This window comes from Emys orbicularis, chromosome 9, assembly GCF_028017835.1.
Source record: "Emys orbicularis isolate rEmyOrb1 chromosome 9, rEmyOrb1.hap1, whole genome shotgun sequence".
Lineage (NCBI taxonomy): Eukaryota > Metazoa > Chordata > Testudines > Emydidae > Emys > Emys orbicularis.
In genome coordinates, this window is record NC_088691.1 from 9,233,311 (window position 1) to 9,258,122 (window position 24,812).

Consider the following 24,812-nt stretch of genomic DNA (forward strand, 5'->3'; position numbering starts at 1 on the left):
GGAAGGTTTTTGATTTCAGAGTGGTAGCTGTGTTAGTCTGTATCAGCAAAAAGAACGAGGAGTGCTTGTGGCACCTTAGTTAGCCCACGAAAGCTTATGCCCAAATAAATGTATTAGTCTCTAAGGTGCCACAAGTACTCCTCGTTCTTTTTTTTTTAGGAAGGTTTTTGAAATCCCTGCCTGCTGCTATGTGGGTTTCTACCTTATTTCTCCACAGGTCAACCTGAAGAGGCCACTAAGAACTAACCAGGGCAGGGGTAAGAGATTACACAAGGCCCAAAGTTCCATAGAGGGCAAACTCAGAAGCTGAAATGGCAGCTACAGAGGAACCTATGCACAGGGGCATGGATTGGTGTAGATTCGATTGATCCAAACAAAACAAAATGGATTGTTGGTTCATGAAAATGCAGGACTTTGACTACATTCTTATTTGGGATGGGAACATTTTTTGATATCTCCATTTCTTCAGGATGGGAAAAGTTTTACAACCAGTTCTAGGAAGCATTTCCGTTTTAGTTATTTGAAATGTACCTGACAAAGTCTCCACACTGAGACTCCAAGGGGATAAGGGCCTTATAAACATTTACACACTAGATAAAATAGATTGGACTAGACAGAAAGACAGAAACTGGGACTTAGCCTATCAGCTCCCTGTAATTATCTCCAATACATCAGCTACTCCATACATCAGCAGATAAGAAATTAATGGGTGGTCTTTGCCTGTCCCGTCCAGTTAGGCTTTTAATATGGTTAATGTTTTAGAATGTAGTAAATCCTGATTCGGTCAAAAATGGCAACAACCCCACGTTAAAATTTTATCTTCTAAGCTCCATAACTCCTATTTTTTGTATGGTTTGCCCTCTCACTCAGCCCTTAAAGTCTGAATAACCTATACTAAAATTCTTATGATGTACCCTTGGTCAGTGTCTTAATTTGGAAAAGGCCTCACAAAGAGTTCATATGACCAGATCTCAATTACCAAAGCTTACTTTTAAGTCTTTAACTTAATAGTGCTCTGTGTGAACTTTCCAAGAACAACTCAGACAGCTCTTCCTGCCATTTCATGCATAAATTATCTCATCAAAGAGCTGGTGTTTATTCTGAGCTCTTTGAAATTCTAATCACTTGTACACACCTCCTCAGGCCAGTCTGTCCGTTGAAATTTGGATGACTTACAATTGGCTATTCATAGGATTGGGCTATACTGTGTGGCTAGCCACAAATTTACAAGTCTCCACATGCCTGAACTGTCATCCTCCTGTGCTTTCGACTGACAGTTTAAGATGCGGAGCAACAATTTCAAAATATTTTTCCCAAAATAAATGTCGTGTCAATTAATTGAACCGAAATACAGAGTTATAAATTATTTAAAAAGTGAGAGTGAAAGAAATCAGCCACTTTCTGTGTAAGCATATGATGCCATAATCTAGCTGTTAGTCATCAAAATGTTTGCAAATGTTTGGACTGAATGGTGACTAGCAGGGTATACGAGTCCTTATGAAATGTGAGCTCTAGATTATAGTGTCTTTGGCAGAAAGGACTAAATCAGCCAGTTATTCCAAAGTGGCACTTCATTTTAGTCGGGATTATTTTATGGTCAGGGGGTTCCTGTAACACCTAATGGGACAAAGATTTTGAATTTTTCTTTAGCAATCTGCCATACGATGTAGAAAAGGATGTTTATGAAGAGAATAAACTGTTTTAAAATTAAAGGCAATCTGCTGTTAACTCTCTTGAGGTTCTCCCCCTCCCCCAAGAGTGGCACTTGTATGAAGATATGAATTTTGAAGAAAGAAAACTGTCACTTCTGTAGATTAGCAAGTCTAGACACCATTATCTTGTATGGCTATAAGTAACATACTCATTCTAGCTATCCATCCAAATGCAACTGAAGTCAACACAATAGTACTCTTTCCATTGATTTCCATGGGAGCTGGATTAGGACCCGAATGCTGAAAAATGAGTTAAATCTGATTTGAAAAATACCCCTTTTCATTTAGTCCCATTGAGCTTGTGCCAATTTGTCATATTTTCGGTGTTATTTTTGGTATGCTCCACAGATGCATACTCAAAACTGAAGTCAAGTACTTCAGCAGGCTCAGTTTCTTAACACCCACTTTGTTGCTACTATAATATACCAGAAATCAGTTCCTATAGGATTTCTGTGCAAATGAATGGAATGTCAAGACACCCATTTTTTTCCAAGCTGCCACAAACTAATTTTCTGGATATGTCTCGTACATTTCTTCAGCAGCAATTAAGTTGCCAGAATTCTTGACTATAAAGTCTAAATTTCAGCTTTTGATAATTAAGCTTCACAATTAACGTTCCATTAAGAGAACAAGGGAAACTGACACTTCTCTATCCCTTTAGTCTATTAGAATGTATCATCAATAGAATATCAATGTATAGTTGAACACTAGATTTGCAAGCAGAAGAGCTAGAGAAATGTTGGGTTTTGAGTCTTGTTTTAATTTTATAGAAAATTTAGATTCTATAGTACCTTAGAACATGTGTAGGCACAGACTCATCCTATGGATTCAGCCCACCAGGATTTCTTTTGTCCCTTTTTACTAGTATAAATGCAGAAGTAACAAGGGAACAAAAATTGCATTAGTGTCTTCTTCCACATCAAAATCTTGCCTCCAAAAATGGAGTATCAAGAATGATGGTCAACCATGATACTGTATTCCTTGTGCTGACAAGCATAAATCAAAGGGATTCATGTCATTGGGAATTTTGTTGGAGTAAGGAACGCACAACTAGATGCACAGTCACAAAAATAGTACTAACTGAAATTCCTATGAAGGTGTTCCTGGGTTTCAACATCTTTCATTCTCAACAATAGTACACAGTTTTTATGGATTGGTGTAGAGATAACCCAAGAGATCCCTCACCCCTCCATAACTCTGGTCATTTTCACAGTTTATTAGTGCGCCCTGACATTTCAATAATAGACTGTATATCTGGTTCTTGTACAGCCATCAGCCATTTTCTCTCTTTCCTCTTTTTACAATTAGTCTTACCTCCACAGTCTATTGATTTCCCAGTGCCATTTCAGCAACACCACCCCACTCCAATATATAATATTTTTCTCATTTACATCAATTCCATGAACACTTGCATAGATGCAGTCAATATTTTGTGTTATAAATGAAAAAGAAAAAATTGAGAGAGATTTGTGGTTACTAAACGTAAGATGGTTTATTACAGTGGTCCCTCATGAAAATTCTTGTCCACATGTATCAAACAAGAAAACGGGCAAGACGGCCCTTATCATTATGAATTATGTTTTCTAATATAACTAGGGAGCTAGCTTTATGGTTCTAACAAAAAGATTCCATCTTATATTGTTTTGTCTCCAATGGAGTTATAACAATTTACACCACTGAAGATCTGGCCCAAGGTTAGAGGGATAAGTTAAAGGCTGAGTAAGGTCGGGCTTTGAAAGTAAAGAAGTTTGAATTTGATACACAGCACAATGGGGAGCCAGTTGCAGGATCTGAAGAGGGGGTGATATGATCAGAGATGCTTCTGGCAGCAACACACAAGAACAATTTCCCAGTACTAAAGCCCCTATAATACTGATTATTCCTTTGCACAGCAGTAACTGCAGAAATGGCCAATCGTTTCCCAGAAGTCTTCTTTTCAACCCAGTGTGAGACACAATGGTGTACCTTTTAAAACAAATTTCTGCACGTTTTATTTGTTTGGATCTCACTGACTTTAGCAGGAATCATGCATCAGAAAAAAATGCATATTTTGAAAATGTGCTTCACCTCAGCCAACTCATCAGGCCACTGGAAATTAGGACTCTTTTTAATCATTTACCCTGTACCTTTACATCATGAGGCACATCTGGGATTCAGAGATCTACTGCTCAGTCTGTCCATAATCTTATGCTTTTTTCCACAAAAAGATTTTTGTTTCTTTTCTTTTTTTAGTATGGGTAGGGCATGGTTATTATTCATGATTCCCCATAAAAATCAAAGCAGGCTATTATATTCCTATTTCTTTTGATTACAATAAGGATATTGTTATCTGAGGCAGACAATGACAGAAGATTGATCACACTGCAGTTAAGGCCAATACACATTATTGTAGCAATGCGGTTTGTCAGGAGATAATCCAGATATTTTCAAGCCTCTTGTCAGAAAATACAGAGCAAAAGGGAGATTATGGGCATGATCCTGCAAACCTTCAATTGCAATGGGAGTTTCACCCTTGCAGCGCTTGCAGGGTTGTCCTAGACAGTGATTTCAGCTGAATTCCAGATACTTAGACAGAACAGGTAAATAAGTCAGCTCACAGAACTCATCACACCAAAAAAGAAGAAAGAGAAATTGCAGTCAGAACTTATGACATTATTATGCAGCATTAAAAGTTTACCCTCATGCCTTTATTAGGTCAACATGGAGCTGCAAATGTAGTTTTACACAAGATTAAACAAGGCTGAGTGAAAGGGAAAAATCCCGTGAGAGCGAGACTATTTTATCAGTGTTTCCTCTGAGAGATTCTGATGTGAAATCATTATGCACAGATGAACTCTGGAATTCAGACTAGCTAGATACTGTGCAGCAGGAAGAATAGAGGGTATTATTTCAAATGCTATATATAATTTCTTGATTTTTTGCTACAGAGAAAATATTTTAGGAATGTATTTGTCAAAAGGATTAAGCTTGCATAGTATGTCAGTTAGCGGTTTGGTTCTTTTAACCTCTTGCACCACTAACAATACTGCAATGGAGTAAACAGCTTGTAACTCATTTGAACTTGGAACATTCCAATACTGGGAATATGACTCAGACCTTCAGTGCAAAATAATTGGCATAACACAGCATGCTGGAGAAGAAAGACTTTATCAGAAGCATTCTGACATTAAGGCCTGATTCGAAGTGCATTGAAGTCAAAGAGAGTCTTTCCCATTGAGTTCAATGAGCTTTGGACCACATCTCATACTGACAAGGGCAATGAGGACAGGACATAAGTTACTTATTGAACCCCTGACTCTTGCACATGACAACACTGACGGCTGGATTTACTTATGTTAAAGCACACTACTATGCACCAGCAGGGTCTACATAGACCAATTAATGTGCAAGAGGTTAGAAATCACACTCCTGTAGTCCAGTGGTTCCCAAACTAGGGCCGCCGCCTGTTCAGGGAAAGCCCCTGGCGGGCCGGGCCGGTTTGTTTACCTGCTGCGTCCACAGGTTCGGCCGATCGCGGCTCCCACCGGCCGCGGTTCGCCGCTCCAGGCCAATGGGAGCTGTAGGAAGGGCGGCCAGCACATCCCTTGGCTCGCGCCACTTCCTGCAGCCCCCATTGGCCTGGAGGAGCGAACCGCGACCAGTGAGAGCTGCGATCGGCCGAACCTGTGGACGCGGCATAAACAAACTGGCCCGGCCTGCCGGGGCTTTCCCTGAACAAGTGGCGGCCCTAGTTTGAGAACCACTGCTGTAGTCCACATTGCTGGTCCATGTAGATAAGCCTTATGTTATTCTGGGAGACTGAAAACCCACGAGGAGAACAAAACTTTACATACTTGTCTACACAGTTTTTACACTGATGTAGGGTTGCCAACCCTCCAGAATTGCCCTGGAGTCTCCAGGAATTAAAAATTAATCTTTCATTAAAGATTATGTCATGTGATGAAACCTCCAAGAATACATCCAACCAAAATTGGCAACCCTAGTCTGGAGAGTTCAGTGGACCAGCCTTTTCCAGTCACAGTCTGCTTGCTCTAAGGGAGAAGACAGCTTTATGCTGGTCTCCTTCTCCCAACAGCTTCCCCGTTGATTGGGTGAGAAGGGAGCCGTGCCCAGCCCCCTCTACAATGCTTCAAGCCCTTGGAGGATCAGGGTCAGGATTCTTTTTCCAAGCACCATTCTTTCCCTGGCCCATTGCATCTCACTTTATATTTATGGGACCCTTCTGGACCCTGAAATCTCCATGCCTTGTGGTGGGGTGGCTGATCATTAGGTGATACTGCCTTTCATCCTGTCACACTCCCCTAGAGCTATTCAGGGACCATGCAGCTTGGCATGGCCTCCTGTACAGGACTGCTTACTAAATGTTCAATGCCACCATTACCATTTGGAGTCAGGCTAAGCAGAGTGCAAAGAAGGCTCTTTGTGTCTCTACTTTCAAGTTCCTCCTAGTCCCAGCGGTTATAGTGTCTGGCCCAACTAACAAGTGAGAAACTGCTTGTTTCCCCCCCCTCCTTTGCAATGCAACATCAATTAATCAATGGAACAAAACGATAAAGGGTTTCAGAAGGTTGCTTAATAAGCCACTGAGCTGTCATGCAATAATCTGTGTAATTGCTATGAGAAATTAATGGTACCTCCGTGGAAGACTAGTTTTTTTTTTTTTAAATATATATGTTCTTGGTAACTCTTTCTCCCTTGAGAAATACTGATAATGACTTGTAACCCATCTGATTTCCTTTCATCAATCCTGACTTTGTTGAAGATTTCTGATAGCACACTCCCTGCTGTTCTGCATTTTCTAATTTAAATGTGGCCTGTTCACCAGACAATAGAGTTGATTAACCTGTTCTTACCTGATGGAATGTTCAGGCCTATCATGTTGCTGGATGCCATTAGAGTAGAGCGATATTATTCAATAGTTTAAGAACTATCCCTTTTGGTGGTTGTTGTCTTTGAACAACATTACCTACAGAAATACATTTTCCACAGGAATCATTTGATTCATTCTGAACAAAGCTTTATTACAAAAGAAACTATAGCAACGAAAACAAAAAAAGCCAATTCATCACGCTGACATCTATTACAGTGGGGAAAACATGCTTAGTATTGTATGAAAAAGAAATCCACAGTATAAAATGTCAGTGGCATATGTAATGGCAGATATGCAAACTTGATTTTTTTTTTTTTAATAATGGTTTAAAATGCAGGTTTTAAGTTATTTTTCCCATCTGAAATGCCCAGTCTTCACTCTGGACACTTCCCCAGAGAAAAGCACATTTAATTAAAAGTAAATGGGTAATACAACAATAAGAACCACTTGTGCACAAGTGGGACTGATTCTTCACTGTTTTGCCCTTAAGTCATCATTAACACGGTGTAAAATGCATATACAATGCTACCAATTTACCTTCACTTTGCACAGATGTAAGTGATCACATCATGTATAAGGTATTGGGGAAATCAGGACTGAATATCATTCTCTACCTTTATGGATGTTGGTCTAGAATAATTCCATATTGGATATCCATGTTGTAGGGTGTGTGTGTGTGTGTGTGTGTGTGTGTGTGTGTGTGTACACTCACAGGGACACTTTATTTATATGCGTATACAAGATTTTAAACATAAAATAATGTTTTATAAATTATTATTTTTAACAAAATAATTCAAGCTTACAGAATCGATGTAGATGTAACCCTTCTGCGATGTGATGTTGGCAGCAACAAGGGAGGGGTCAAATAATTTTATAAGGAACCCCTACTTAAAAACCTTCAGTCTGAGTTTCCACACAAAATTTTGGAGACAAGTAAATATCTTCCTTGTGCACCCTTATTAGGCAATACTTCCCCACCCACAAGCAGTGAGCGTGTATGGAACAAGAAAAACTGTTAGGGGGAAAGGATCAACTTGGGAAAATAGCAACAAAATAACTAGAGGAATTATAGTCAAACACTCCCCCATGGTAATTTTGGCAGTAGTCTATTAACTAGACTTCTCAACCAGCAATGTTAATATCCAACAGGCAAATGTCTCTTTAAGACATCACTTCCCTCTGCCCCCTCCAGTAAACCCCACTCATAATTTGGTGTCAGCATGTAGCGTAGTGCCAGAACCTTGAGATCCATGTGGGCAGACCTGTCTCTAGTACTTTGAGAAGCGGTGTAAGTTAACATCCAGAAATGAGAAAACTGAGTCATGGGCCAGGGTACACTGGTAGGGTGAAACCCTAACCTCACTGAAGTCAATGGGAGTTTTGCCATTGACTTCAAAGAGGCCAAGATTTTGCCCTTAGCCTCTACAGAGTTTGGGTATTTTTACCCACAGTAAGCATCATTCATCCTTGTCTAACAAGAACCTTTCAAATTTTCACCTGGCTGTTATAAATTTTTATGCCAACAATAAACCAAAGCAAACCATTTATTTGGATTATGACAACACCTAGGAAATCCATTCAGAGAGCCTAGGCATTGTATGGACAAGTAACAAAAGACAATTGCTAGACAAAAGAGCCCACAGTTTAGATTTCAGACTGGATACAACAAAACAGACAGATGGGGTGAGAGAGGACAGAAGATGAGAGAAAATAAATAGCAATTAGCAGAAAACAGAAACCATTAGACATTAGTCATTGATTAAGACTCATGTTTCCTTTGTAAAGCTGTACCACACACTTCAGACGTTGGTAAATCAGTGTAATCGCAATGAAAGCAATGGTGCTACACTATTTACACCAGATGAGGATTTGGCCCGATATGTTTAACAGCTACAGTAGCACAGAGGCAGCTTGAATGCACTGCATTGTGGATACAATAGGTGTTCAAATTTCAGACCAAATCTTCAGCTGGAATGAATCAGAATAGCCACTTCATTTCAATGGATCTATATCAACTTACAGCAACTCGGGAGCTGACCCTACATCTTTAACTATGATGTTCTGTCCTTCACAGGTTTAAGTCAGACCCGTAATATTTTAAAGTAGCTATTTCAAAGTTCTACCACACTGTTCTTTTTTGTGATGCATGTTTTTCATTAGCCGGTGCATATGATTTCAACGTGTGTTTATGGGAGTACCCCCCCATCCATTATGCTCAAAGCAGTATCTCATGCTGCATTCCACTGTGATAGGCAATTAGTTCCTGCTGAGTAATTAATTATTAATACAAATATTTATTTAAGAACTATTCTTAGTATAAATTGATATAATTATTTTCTGCTCCACAAATATAAGTAATGAAAGCAATTATTGCCATCTCATATTTAAAATTGTATATATTCATCCACAACATGAAATAATAAATAAACTATCAGTAAAATAACACTTATTTGACAAAGCAAAAAGGGACAAGACATTTTGTTCAGTTAGTAATATCATTGGATTATGAGTTCCCTGGTGCCGGGAACATAATATGCTGGAGGAGCAAAGTTACGCAGATCTCCAGATCTCAGCACAATGAATCTGGTTCTCCCTTGTCTTACTCCAGTTTGACGTCAGTTTAAATTCCATTGCCTTAAGTGGCATTACTCTGGATTTACAGTAGCACAAGTAAGAAGAATGAAGGCTATCATTTGGTTGGGCATAGATGTGGTTGAAAAATTTATCAGCATTCTTCTTCAGTGAGAAATGGCATTTTTTCAAGGAAAGGAAATTCTTTGTGGAAACTTTTTGTTCCCTTCAAAGATTTTCAGTTTTATGGTTTTTAAAACCAATTTTTAAACCCAAACCTGCTTTTTATTAAAATGATAACTGTTTGTTTTTCATTAAAAAAAGATGCCCGTTATTTTTCCTCAGAACACTTTGAAGGATTTTGTTTCCCAAAATTTCCCACAAAAACAATTTGTAAGATCATGGACTTTCAAAGGGACAGATGTCATTATATACACTGGGAAATCACTTGGATCTCAGGGCATATACAGAGTCATAAATCACTTGTGCATACTTCTGGCTCTGTTACACTCCCATGCCAGTTGGCTCCCTCCAGAGCTATGCGCCTATATTTGGCATCCGTACTTGACCAACTGTGCCCACCATCTCTGATGATGTCTTAAAGTACAGAGAAGGATCCTACATAGATTAGGGCAAATAATGGAGTCAAAATAAAAATCATGAACACCAATTTTTTGCTTGTTTTCAGGTCAGAGCTTTATAAAACCCTCTTAGTTCCACATAGTTAGCGCTTGTAACTGTAATTGTTCTAAATATGCTTGAAAGGCAGCAAGTCTGACCCAATAGATGCTCTTGCCTAGCACTCTGTCACCAGCTGTTATTTTCTTCTATATTTGTACAGCACTTAGCACAATGGTGTTTGGGTCCATTAGGGCTCTTAGAGTATGTCTACACTGCAATTAAACAGCCCCATAGTCCGAGCTCTGCAAGCCTGAGTCAGCTGACATGGGCCAGCACCGGGTTTTAATAACCTTAGGTGCTATGCCACTGTAGAACACAGACAATATCAGCTCCTGGGACATCAGTGTACTGTCACTGTCAGTCACTGAAACATATTGGGTTCAGGCCTGCAGCTTTTAGTCAGACCAAGCTCCCGTTGACAAGTCGTGCATCCTGATATTGCAACACTTAGTGGGATCAAAAACTAGGTCTACCATTTGCATACATAATAAAGGGTCAGCACTTGCCATTTTGTTGCCCAGAGATATAATGTGTTATAGCAACACCAAGACACCGACTTGCTGCATGACCGCTCTCCAGCTAAACTATGTGATAACTGAGAAAAATGGGCGGCAAACCACCACTACAGAAGAGAGCTTCCCGCTTTATATTTTTGCCTTTGATCCCAGAAGAGTTTATCAGTAATGCAATTTTTAAAGTTTATTAGCCAGCTGAAAATATTATACCATATACAGGGCCGGCTCCAGGCACCAGCCAAGCAAGCTCGTGCTTGGGGGGAGGTCTAGGTTGGATATTAGGAAACACTATTTCACTAGGAGGGTGGTGAAGCACTGGAATGCGTTACCTAGGGAGGTGGTGGAATCTCCTTCCTTGGAGGTTTTTAAGGCCCGGCTTGACAAAGCCCTGGCTGGGATGATTTAGTTGGGAATTGGTCCTGCTTTGAGCAGGGGGTTGGACTAGATGACCTCCTGAGGTCCCTTCCAACCCTGATATTCTATGATTCTATGATGGGGCGGCACGGCTGCCCTATTTTGTGTGTGTGTGTGTGTGTGTGTGTGTGCGTGTGTGCTTTGCCTCTGGGCCCGGCCGCTTTGCGCCCTGGGGAGTTGTTGTTTTTTTGCTTTGCCTCCGGGTCTGGTCACCCTTTTTTTTTTTTTTGCTTGGGGCGGCAAAAAAGTCAGAGCCAGCCCTGACCATATAGTCCAAACATTTACTATGTAGCTATGAACATGCAGCATCTCTGAAAATCAATCCTCTCCTGTGTTATATCTATCTCTACCTAGAGATACGGAGAAGTACAGTTTGTAACAACAGTTATCAAATTGTTTTCCTGGGCTCTCCTATTTTTCTAGTAACCTTGGACAAATAGTGCCAACACCGGTGTTTTGGCAATGTTGAGTAAATTAAAAATTAAATACTTAGGAGCGATTGAAGCAGAAAAGAAACAAAAATTCATTAATAAATTTTGAGTTGGCTGATTTATGAGTGGTTAACTCAAATGACAGCAGCTTCGAGCTGCAGGCTTCCAACTGAGCTAGATGACAGTGGAGGAAGTTGAAAAAATGTTGATGTAGATGCAAAATTAAAGCCAGCCCAGTGGCACTGCATGGCATGTCCCTTTATGTGACATATCCTACTTGAGATCCAAGGTTGTAGGCTTTTAAAATAGCAATGAAGAGAAGAGGCATGTGCATGTGTGAAGAACGTATGCTAGTAAATCTAAATGTGATCTGGCAGGATGAGTTTATGGATCAGGTGCTACAGAACCAATGACCAATAGTGGAATCCTCTCTATTATTCTTGTACTTAAAGCTAAGGCTAAGTTCTCAGATGCATCTGGCTCTAAGTTAAAAGTGAGTGGGATGGAGCTACACAGGCACATATCCAAATGGGCAATTTGCTCCCTACCTGTAAGAGTTTTGGGAATTTACCAGGAAAGCTAACCGGTGGCGGTTTTCCAAACCAAGAGAGGGCAATTCTTACAATCTGAAGGCTCAGATCATGAAACTATTATTCAAGCAGTTATTAAGCCAAGAGCAAAAACAACTGAATGCTTAAACAGACTAATTTCAGACTCTCAAACTTTTGGAAATACTCCATTATTTGTCATTAAAGAGCTTGCTGCATGGACATTTTACTTCTCAATCCTTCTCTTCCTCCCCACCCCCCACTTTTCTCCAGCTCAGGGCTGCCTGGGGGGGGGGGGGGGGGGCAAGTGGGGCAATTTGCCCCAGGCCGCGGGCCCCGCAGGGACCCCCACGAGAATATAATATTCTATAGTATTGCAACTTTATTTTATGGAAGGGGCCCCCGAAATTGCTTTGCCCCAGGCCCCCTGAATCCTCTGGGCGGCCCTGCTCCAGCTCATCACTTAAGTTTATTTCCTGAAAAGCATATTTTAAAATAGCGTACTGAAACTTAATCCAAGACCCTTTCTATGATTCTTGTGTGCAGCCCTCATGACTATAAAGAAAACTTTCAACACATGAACCAAGCATCAGCAGATGCAGTAATGCCTGTCAGAGTTTGCTGAGAGCCGGAAACAATTTGCTCAGAGAAAAATTTTGTTCAGATCCTGAGCAGTGTGAACTATCTCTGTGTTAAATCTGATGCCCAGCAATGATCGCGTAAACACAAATATTAACTGCTGAACAAAAATCGTAAGAAAAAAGGAAGGATCTTAGGATGAACTTCTGTACATACTATGGAGGGGTGTCTTATTTAACATTGCAAGTAAATGGAGCTTTTGGCCACAGCATGGTTAAACCACATACCTCCACCCCTAATTTGACCATGGGGCACTAGTAATACAATTATAGCCAAGGAAATAGAGAATGCTGAACTTAGGTCTTCTGAGGTATGAAAAGAGACATTTATTTTCCTTTTTTTTTTTATTAAACAAGACCGAGTTTTAGTACTCATAAAAGGTGTCGAACTATGAGGTAGGGAGATTGAAATCTTGCTTTTATCTGTAGGACATGCACTGCCACTGTTCAGGCTTCCCAATGCTGTGCTGCTAATATGACTCAAACTGAACCTCTAAGGTTGAGACAGTAATTCAATGTCCATTTTAATCCAATCTATGGCTTTCAGTTGAGACTGCCAGTAGTAACTATCATGAACAGACTATAACTCCAAAACACTAGTGGAGATGAATATCTGTGAGCAATCTACAGGCTGACAAATAATATTGTATAATGAATAAATCTGTACAGAATCCAAGTCCGCTCTCAGCTAATTCCTGATCAGAAAATAGCTAATTTCTGTCAGTAAATTCCTCAGTGCAAATAGCTTGATCAACTCTGGTTTGATCTGTACAACTTTCTGCAACAATTAGCGTAAAACAAGCAGCTCTTCAGACAATAGCTTTCCTGTGAGGAGCATATAGTGACTGCACAAGTTTAGAACCAGCCAGTTTCAGAGCTCTCCTGCAAATTGATGTTTCCATTTAGAGTTTCTGGGAAATAGTTTATCCAGATGTAACTGCAGCTGGCCACTGCTATGATCTTTCTCCTTGTACATTTTTCTAAAAGGTTATTCCACACTTTTATGAAACAACGGAGAGAAGAGCAGTGCCTGGTTTCTTTTAAAGCAGGCTAAACGGCTGCTCTCCATTACACATGATCTCTAGTAAGATGGTTAGCTGTCTGCCATATGAAATGCATTGGGCAGTGTTCTCCCAAACCAAATGCCATCAGAGAATAGGCAGTACTGTTTGTTAAAAGAGCTCCCTGCAGTCAATTTGCTACAGGAGATGCAACAGTCTGAAAAGTGTTTTCCCTTCATGTTTCTGCTCTGAATTAATTTTTATTAGAAAATGATGCAGTAACAGATACTTGTGCTCAAACACAAATACTGTATCAGTATGGAACAGAGCTCATTACTTACAGCTGTTAATGAGGGACTTCTTGTGCGATGATCATAGTTCTAAAAACTATGGAAGGGACATTGCTCACTTTGATCACTCCATGAATTAAAAAAAATCATGATCCAACTCTGGCAGGCAGTATTTGTATATCTCTAATGATGTAGCCTGGTATTCCAATATACACCTCTACCCCAATATAACGTGACCCGATATAACACGAATTCGGATATAACGCAGTAAAGCAGTACTCCGGGGGGCGGGGCTGCACACTCCGGCGGATCAAAGCAAGTTCGATATAACGCAGTTTCACCTATAACGCGGTAAGATTTTTTGGCTCCCGAGGACAGCATTATATCGGGGTAGAGATGTATATACAGCATTGCACATATAAGAACCATACAATTTACTCTTTCAACACAACCATGAACCAATGTGAAAGCTGCCTGTTGATTCATTAAGTGTCAGTTCAGCCTGAATGTAATTCATAATGTATTGCTGAGTAACCTGTTGAAGAATGACTGGGAGTTCATTAACATACAGGGAATGAAATGAGCATGCTGACGCATTGTATCATCTATTTCACAGCTTCATATTTTACTTACAGAAACTGTGGTAAGTGAACAACTTTCAGGGGACCTGACTAACAAACAACTGTCACACTCTGCTTACAAACAAAACAGCTAATTGATTTAAAATCTCTTTTTAGCATGTGCAGCGAAAGTGGTTACACTCTGTCAACATTTTAAAGTCATTTTGCTAATGTGATGAGACAGGTTGTTTGACTATACAAGCAACATATTTCCTGTTGGTGAGAGGCAATGAGGTCTATTGGTTAATACAGTAGACTGGGATCCTTAGTTCTAATCTCAAATTAGCCATGACTCAATGAGACCCCTTGGGCAAGTCACTCATCTCTCAGCATTCAGGCTTTCTGATGAGATTTTAAAGTCCTATTTTATACTAACCTGACATAACTGTGTTTTGCTGAACCAGGAGAACAAGTTTTGACAAGTGGCACTGGTACTGTAAGCTTGATCACCTCAGTCCATTCACACACCAATGAGATTTGATCTAGCTGGGCTTTAGATCCTGGTCATCTTCAGCTAAAAGCAGTCTTGTTATGATTTATGGTTGCATGATCAAGCCATCTGAGATATCTGTATAGTCAGTGAGTTGTCATCTTTGATGAAGGAAGTGGCCTACAGAACTTTGTAAAAAGTAAAATATAGCAGCTAGTGTCCTTGAGAGCTATGGCTCATCCTACTATGATGAATTAAGCAATTAAAAATATTACTGGTCTTTTTAAAGATGAAATAAGATGTGTCAACTGCCGGTCTTCCAGCATGAATTAAGACAACATCTTGAGTCCTTTCAAGAGGTACTGACAATGTAGTTGTAAGACAAAATGTTAAATTCTGGAGGAACTGGAAACATCTATTCTATATTATCCCTACAAAGCATGATGAGTCAGATGGCAATACAAAGGTAGTTATGATCATAAATACTTTGAGTATTATGCCAAATGACTCATGTCCCTGGATCAATAGATTTCAAAGATAATGTTCTGATTTTAGGACATTCACTGTGGATTTATGATCCATGAACCTGACGTTGAGCTGCTACCCTTTGGCAAAACTCCCACTGAAATCAATGGAGGTTTTACTTGAGTAAAGAGTTCAGGATCCGGACTTAAGTCAAGTTAGTTATAGGAGAGGACTTGCTGGGTCACAAGCCAGGATATTAGTAAAATGGTATAATAAGAATCTTGTGATTATGGTCTAATACTTCATAAACCATCAGAACTACACGTCAGTGGATGTCTGGGATCCCTCAGCTTTCCAATGGTGCAGAGGATGAAGGCCTGATTATCTGGTCATTTACACACATTAAACATGGATATAACACCACTGATTTCAATAGAGATGCTTTTGATTTGAACCAAGAACCAGGCCCTCAGTCTCTTGCCTTGGCAGTTCGTGAGATATCTTGAAGTTATCTATCCCTCAGACCAAGCATAAACATCACCACACCATTAGCAATCATTTCACAGCCATGACAGGGCACCTTCCACCACTCCAAGCCTCCATCCTTGCCAAGGACTGCTGCAGAGGAAATCACACTAGAGAGTCCCCGTAAAGGAAGAGCAAACTATTAAAAAAAAAAGAGGAGAAAATGGGAGGAGAGCAACAAGACTGACGGGTACATTAAAAACAGTTAAAATAATTTTAATTTGAGATCCACCCCTCCCCTTGCTAGACGATTACTGAAGATGAATGGAACTTTGAGAAGGGTGGCAATTATCAATTTTGATATCCCTATTACTTCCCCAGCTGATTTAGCTAAGTGCCATTAGAGTTTTACATAATGCTAATTAATGAATTTGTCTTGGAAAAAGTGAATGTCCTTATTTCTGCCTCTTTGAACACTGTAGTGACATTATTCAGAGTATCTGAAGAGCCCTGATTGTTTGTAAATGCTCTGATACAGAAGAACAGAAATGGTCCGATGAGCTTTCAAAATCTATTACTTTTAGTCCTTTTATTTTTGTCTTACATTCTAAACACTAAGTACCTTATGCATTAAAAATCTATTACACTGTGGCAAAAAAGTGGCAAGCCAGGTCATTTAGAAAAATCAATGTTACATAGTCAGTTGGAACACAATTAGTCCATATAACCCACTTAATCTAAGAGTAACATGCAACAGATTGATTAATTGATCATTTTCAAGGCCAGTTGTGCAAAATAGCTTTACAGATGTGCCAAGTTTACTGGAAACAATTCTTTTTCCCGGTGCCAATGGTATTGCAAGCAACCACTCACTTAGTATGTCAATAAACATCTATAACTATTCAATACACTGACATGGCACAGAAAAAATAAATAAAATAAGAGGTGGAACAATTTTCACAATCCTAATCTGTTACCATGGTCAGAAAAACAGTTACTTTGGGCTGATTCGGCAACCCTTACTGAAAACAGTAATCCTTCTGTCGTGAATCTTTACTCACATGAGTAGAATTGGGCCCAAGGTAGAAAGCATGATCGTTGCTTACAAATCCACAGAGATCATCACAGAACAATATTGAAAAGGATTTGTGAACACAAAACTTCTGGTAAAGTTCATCTCCTCAGAGCCTTCAAATGAGATTTCACCATTCCTTTAGAAGGCTCCTTCCTTCTTCTAAACATTTGGCCATTGGAAATGTACCAACCTGTCTGCATGAAAGGCCAAGTTTTCATTAGGTGCAATTAGGCATGCAACTCCCATTATTGTTAACAATGCAATGAAGAATAATAAGTCAGAAATAAGAACATTAACATTAGTCAAGGTAACAAATTATTCTTAATGGAATTTGTAAGCCTAATTCCATGAGCATAGCAATGCACATGTATTTTATTTTGTCATTGTATGAGGAGAAATAGGACAAACCTAAAATAAGATACAAGGAAAACAACAAAACAAAAGCCAGGATGAATTCCTGGTCCCAAAGCAGACAATGGATGTTTTGCTATTGACTTCAATGGGGCCAGGATTTAACCCCAATATTCCTTGTTTTCCTTGCCCAGTTTAAATCAGTAGACATTATGGCTTTATATTATCTATAGTCTCCAGAAATTGCAATAAAATAATCTTGAGTTTTTCTAACATAGGGCCTGATCCCACACCAATTGAAGAGAATGGGAATCTTTCCATGTAGAGATTCCACACTGATGAGATTTCGTGCATCAATCAGTAAATTCTATGTCTAATGATGTTCCCAGTATTAGTAAATTTCACTTGATTTTAGTGCAATATTAAATTAATAAAAAATCACCATTCTGACTTGAAAATGGAGAGGGAAGGTTTATCTTTGGTCTGGCTATACCGAAAGGACAGGAGACATTTGACATGGGTTTAATCAAGCCACAACTTTATTCAGGCTTCAGGCACAGAGCTGCCCCTTTTAAACCCTGCATTCCTAGAGGATGAGTCAGCAACCACAGTGACCCTTTTGCAGCAGTTTTCATTTCCCCTCCTCCCAGCCATAAAGCACTGTTCCCTTCATTGGTCCAGCCAGCCAAATATCCCCCCCACCCCGCTTAAAGATGCAGAGCGGTCACTTTCTTACATTAAATTAGTATTTCAAGAAATACATAAATGAAATATAAAACATATTCATCATTATTATTAAACTGTTGTGGAAGAAGTTATTTTCTCTATCACTATTTTTTTCTTATTTATTTCATTTTCTTACTACGAAAAAGCACCTATCCACAGCTTCTGAAACTTGGCAAATGCTAGACGCCCCAAACAGAAAACAAAACACATTCCATCAGAGATGTTTGTGGAGAATACTTGGTGTCCATTGGTGGGATAAAGGAACTAATGTTGATGTGTTACATAGGACTGGTAAACAGACTGTAAAGACAAATATCTGAGAAAGAATTCTGAAGTGGTTTGTGCATGTCGTATGGATGTCAAAAAAGCCCACATTCCCTAGACAAACCCTTCACTGGATAGCACTTGCGGGAGGACAGAAAAGAGGAGGACAACAGGTGACATAAGAAAACCACTGAGAACAATATTGCTGTCATGGAACTAGACGGAGGTAGAAACATTGGATTGTCTCGTGTCACAAAGCACAAGAGCATGTAATCTATTCACAGCAGCTGATAGGGACTTCAGCAAACCACAAGGTAACAACCAGGCTAGACAATTTGCTAAATGTGTTGGATTAGTTTTCCTAGGTGGTGATAACAGAATGCTAGTTAACCACAAGACCTGAAGAAGAGCTCTGAGGCGCTCAAAAACGTGTCTCTTTGACCAACAGAATTTAATCCAATAGAAGATTGGTTCACCCATCTTGTCTATCTCATTTACCAAAAAGTCAGGACAGCAACTTTACAATAAATACCTTTGACCCAATCCAACAAGTTGTCTTTGAGTGTAACTCCCCTCAAACTCAATAAGAGTTCTGCATGCAGAAGAATTTTAGAAACAGAGAAATATAGGAATTGCCATTTTGGATCAGACTATTGGTCCATCTAATCTAGTCAAGTCTAATCCAATATCCTGTTTCTGACGGTGACCAGTATTAGATGAGTAAGAGGCAGGTGTAAACACCCTTCAGGAGGCAGTTATGAGATAACGTGTCCTCAGTAAAGTTTCTTCCTAACCTCAAAGAGTTAGAGGTTTACTTATGCCCCAAAGCTTGAGGATTTATATCCCTTCCAAAACCATTGTTTTTTAAAAATCCTTCCTCATGTGACTTTGTACTATTGTATCCTTATTATCCATAGAAATATACAATCCTTTTTTGAACACTGTTAAACTCTTGGTTTCACTGATTGGAAACCACGTAAGTAAGGCTTTTGAAGAAAATACAAGATCCAGACACTTCATCTATAAGAAATACTGCAGGTGTAGGAGTGATGCAAAAGACTTTTATACAGGAAAATGCACAGTATATTTTGTGCTACTAAGAAGAGATGAAACCTTGACTCACAGGTTTGCTTTTACTAAGTATTTTGTGAATATCTAATTTATTTTGTTTAATTTTAACTGTTACCTTTGACCATCTAGATATTATGGTGAACATATTTTTAAATTAGGTTTCCCTTGAATAATTTGCAAGATAGCAACATTTGAATTAAAAGGGGGGAGGTGGGTGATCACAGTTAATTGCAGTGCTCAGGAAATATTTATTTTTCACAGAGCATATTTGTCAAAGCCAATATTATTTTGGTAAGATACTAGGTATCTATTTCTTCTCCCCATATGCCCTCTCTACAGCTCACCTGACCGCAACGAATAGCAAGTTGCCACTTTTGGCTACTATAAAGCTGGCATCAGATACCTAACAGCTTTACAGAACTCTAAACTTTGAAGGATGGATTCTCTACATGGGTCTATTTCCATCTTTGTTGGAGACCTCAGAGAAGATTTGAATAAAACTGCTGTGCATTACTTTGAAGACCACTTTGAAGACAGGCGTGTATACTATAGACGTTCAATTAATCTCCCCTGTTATGTTCTCTGTGGCTCAATGACTGCTCTCTTTTCATTTTTTTTTTAAATAAAAAATCATAGTATGTAGGAAGACATGAAAAACCCTTAAAATGCAAAAGTTCAACTCCTTTCAAGCTTCAACTGCATCTAACACAAAATGTCACCGGTAGAACAAGTGCAATATTGAGGATGAGAAGAATGCTGGTCCCATGTCATCAATTGCAGCTACTGGTTAAGTACCACTAAAATCTGTCTGAATAAATTATAAACAGGGAAGATTTTTAGGATTGCTGTTATGTGATTACATTTGCAAGGGGAATGGCTCTTTAGCTTACTCAGAATGGCTTTCAAAAGTAGGTGGATTTTCATGTCTTCTTTACATTTTAATAATACCTAATTGCTGAGGTGTTAGGAGCTCAAGCTATTAATGCAATAAGTAAGTAAGAAAATAATAAAAAAGCATGAATATAATTCATGGTCACCACACCAGAATCTTGGCACTGGAAGCTTTCCTACCAGGGTATTCCCCCTCTCCATCCTGCAGCATACAGCAGACCATAGACTTCCCATTTCTTCTCCCAGTCCACCCACTACTCCCTGCATCCTGTTCTGACTCCAGCCCACTCTCTGCACAGATTCCAGACTGTGAAGAGAGATGTCTGCTGGGTTCAAAGAGGGAGGATGGATGGACAATGTCATGGAGGTACCAAAGCTCCCCTTCCAAGTGGATAGTTCTCTCTATATGCATAGGGGCAGGATCCGGACCCACATGTTGACAGTGTGCTCAACAAACATAGAAGCAGATCTAGTCCCAGTCCCAAAGAGTTTACAAGGTTATTTGCCATATAAATATTCTCTCGTGAAATTTGCCTGGTTCTGAAGTCACTAAGCAATATTACAAACTTCCTAATTTATTTAATTATGGGTTCAATCTATCGATCTGGTGCTGAAGTAAGGCTGACTGCTCTGTCATTCCCAAGTGACTCTTTTAAAAGGTAGCTACTCCATTTGCAGCCCTGTAACTGATTTTAATGAAAGAATGCATGCTTTTGATAGCTACTCAGCCATTTCATTGTTAAGTTTCTTCAGATCTCTTGGTTTTGTACCATCCCGTCCCGGTGACATGTCATATTTTATTAATTCTGTATAAACCAATTGAAATATCCTTTTCACCAGCTTTGCTGGCAACACACATTTGTTTCACAGTTCGCCCAGCCGCAGCTCTAATCATGTGTCTGACAGACCTCTGCAGTACCACAGATGTATGCAAATATAATGTATGGAGGCAAGCACAAAATGGCAAAGGAGGATTGATTGGCTTTGGGTACTATAATCTGATTTTCAATTTAGATGGTCTTCTTCACCCTCTATTGTGATGGTCACACATCAAATGCATGCTGCTGATGCATGCGTAAGCTGGCTCCTGTCAGGCAAGAGAACATCTACTATCCTTCTGAACAATCTAAACCCTGTTTTGAAAATGAAAAGGGCACTGCCATAGTAACTGCAGGAAGAAATATATGACTCTTCATACTAGAGAATAAGTTATCTGCTTGACAAGGGGAAAATATGTGCTGAAATAAACTAAAGAAAAAGAAAATATTGAGCTATAATTCCTCTGAATACACAGATTAAAGACGGGTTTCATGAAAGACATAATATAGAGTTAGACTATGCAGCTCTCCTTCATTCTTCTCTTTGGGAGTCTCAGTAAATTATTCACAGCAGGCCTGACCCAGCTTCCTCGTGCTTGCAAAATTCTCATCGCCTTCTGTTATGGACTGCAGCACCTCCACTAGAAACAAAACTCTTTGGACCAGAAAGCTGGTCTAATATACTTCTAGAGTTAGGCTATGACACACACTATCGTTACCAAGGGTCAACTTTATATTGTACTCATCTCCCAAAATGTATGAATTTGCCCTTGCTATTGATAGTCTTCTTGTTCTATTTAACCAGCAATTATGGCACCTAATCTTCTCCATTCTGCAGGGCATTCACTTTTCCAGTGCAGGATCTCTAAGTGTGAAAATCTGTCTCAAATAGTTCACAACATCCTTTCTTACATTTTCCTCCCCGGGAAACCTGACGCTTTCATTTCAACCTGGTTTTCCTATCTAAATATTGGATCAAATTTTCCCTCTGCGGCACCCACCCATTACATTTAGTGGAGCTGCATGAATATAAAGGAAGACAAAATGTGGCCTATTAGGTAATATCATTATACAGAAGCTACCTATGTATCTCTATTGAGACACAATCGTGCTTTTTTTTTTTTTTTTTTTTTTTTGAAGTGGTGTAGCCATGTTGGTCCCAGGATATTAGAGAGACAAGGTGGGTGAGGTCATATCTTTTATTGGACCAACTTCTGTTGGTGAAATAGACATGTTCTGTGTAGCTCGAAAGTTTGTCTCTTTCACCAACAGAAGTTGGTCCAATAAAAGATATGACCTTACCCACCGTGTCTTTCTAACTTACTACATTTTGGCATGCCTGAACAGACTCATACCAATGTTGTTGTAGGTATAAGCATGCAATATGCTTGTCATCCACGAAGCCTTTAATAGGGCATAGTATGTACCTATTTCTAGCTGAAGTCATTTCTTCTCTCTCCCAGATAGAATTTAAATATATTAGAAATTAATCTTTTCCCATTTCCCTTTGATCATAAGAGACAAGCCTAAAGAATCTATATTTGGTGCTGAAGCCCACTCTGCACCCAGCCTTGCACCTCTGTGCAGCAGCAAGATACAACTGCAATCCCTGAGCATCTCAAAGGACAAGGGCTGCTCATTCACTGCATCCTCTGAGATGCAAGATGTCTCTAAAAGGACAGGGACAAGATGGATCTATTACTCGGACCTTCTAGTTTGAATTGCTGGCAGGATGAATGCAAGACTGTATTATCCTTTATATTTCCTCTAGGAGACTACGAGACCTCTTCCAAATTGGTAAAGATTAATGTACAGAAAAGGAGCCTAATTTAGAGTTTATTAGAGCACAGTGAAACTATCTGATCTTTCCTCTGAATGCCTACTGCTAAATTACTTGTCCAAAATCTAATCATCTCCTATCTCAATCACTGTAACGTTTTTCCTCTCTAATCTCGCTGCGTTCATACTGCCCCAAACATCACTGCTAAACCTCACCTTTTTTGTTCTTTCCCCCTTTGAAGTCCCTCACTTGCCTCCCAGCCACTGAGCATAAAGTTCAAACTTCTTGCTTATTTGGCTTCTACCTTCATCTCTAACCTATTAGTCTACTTTGTGTGCTTGGCTGTTCATGATGCCAAGCCGGACGGTCCTTTGGTGCCTACTCAGCCAAATAGCTCTATGCCAACTTCCCTGTCTCTGTCTATTTCCTCTAATCCTCTAATCCTATTTCCTAGGCCACCAAAAGACCCTTAGCCAATCTGCACCTAGGTGTCATTTCTGATGCAAAGCCCAGTAAATAAGCTAGTGAAAAGTTAACATTTTTAAAGACACTTTGTGTGTTAAGAAATGTATGTGTGAACTGGTGCACCATATTTGTGTAGGCCATATGTAAAACCTAGCACTTCACAAGCATTAGTCAATCAGATCTAAAAGCACCTTTATTTAGTAGGTAAGTGTTCCTACTCCCATTTTATAGATGGTGAAACAGGCTCAGAGATCTTGAGTGTTTTGCTCAAGGTCCCACAGCAAGACAGCAAATTTGAAACCAGGTGTCCGGACTCTAAGTCTTAGGAGTGATCTAACAGCATCAACCAAGCAAGCCCTTCTCAGTTGCTAAAAGGGAATAAAGCCTCACACATTTTAAATTCTATGTTTCCCAATTTTATCCACGGTAAATATAATTACCTCATTTTACAGAAAAGGGGAAAGAGGCTGTGGAACATCATTTTAATTTACCTAGGAAGCTGTGGTCTAGTAATACACAGAGTTTTAATCCTAGTTTCCTGAAAGATTCTGGGCATATTTCTTAAACTTTTTCATCTATTAAATGGGATCAATGACTTTCTCCTTAGTCATAAGGAATTGTGAGCTTAAACGCACAGTGCTTATAAAATGCTATAGCGTGGTCACCACTAAAATGGAACAGTTACCAATTTTGATCTTTAAAGCACTTTCAGAATTAGGATTATTAAAGTGGGATATTCCTTTATGGCACATTTTCTTGACCAAGGCCCATATCCACACAGGTATTTAGATTTCTAACTGCCATTGAAAACTCTGTCAAGACAGAATTTGATCTTATTAAGGATCAAGGAAAACCTAAGAAAGTCTTCAGGATTTGGAATAATGTGCTGCATTTATATAACCAACTTTCACTTAAGGATCTTGACTCATTTTACAAGACATTGGCAAGTATTAATATCCATATTTTATAGATGAGTCAGCTGAAGCACAGACAGCTTAGATGACTGTGTGTGCACTTAGGTGAGACAACAGCTGAAAATAGCTCTCCTGGTTCAGTTCCCTCCTGCTCTAACGCAGATGTCCACACCGCTCAGATAATGTTCTGTCATTTGTTTGTGTCTGTCCAGGTGACAAACTGTGACGAATTGATAACTGCCAGTAAATCATGGCATGCTTTGCTTTGTAATAAGCATCGTACCCCTACAGGGTAGTCAGGGTAATTACAACTTAACAGCTGCCCCTGGGCTGGCAGTTGACATCGGCAAGAAGAAATGCAACAGCTGATGGAGTAGGAGTAAAAGATGCTGCCCAGCATTAAATATAACAAACAACAAGCCAAGGAGAAAGGGGAAGGAATCGCTGCCCAAAGGCATCACTGAAGCAACTTGCTGTTGCTTCTAGAGCTGTAATTCCCCAGTGGGCATGGTTGGATTATTCATTGTTAATAATTTACGTGGTAAATGTTGGCTTTTTTTATTTTGTGGGACTCTATTGTTTGCAAATACGTTAATGAACCTGCACATAGGTGGGGTTTTTTCCTATGTGAAATACAGATTCTCAAGTTAACTTGCCTCACAATATTAAAGCTGAGAATAAAGAAGACTCCAGATGTGTAACAATCAATGAAAGTCCCCTGATTTACACTGTGGTGGAGATCATTTAAATGGAGGCCTTGCTGCTCAGACTGGACATTAACCCCCGCTCCCCTATCCTTTAGCAAC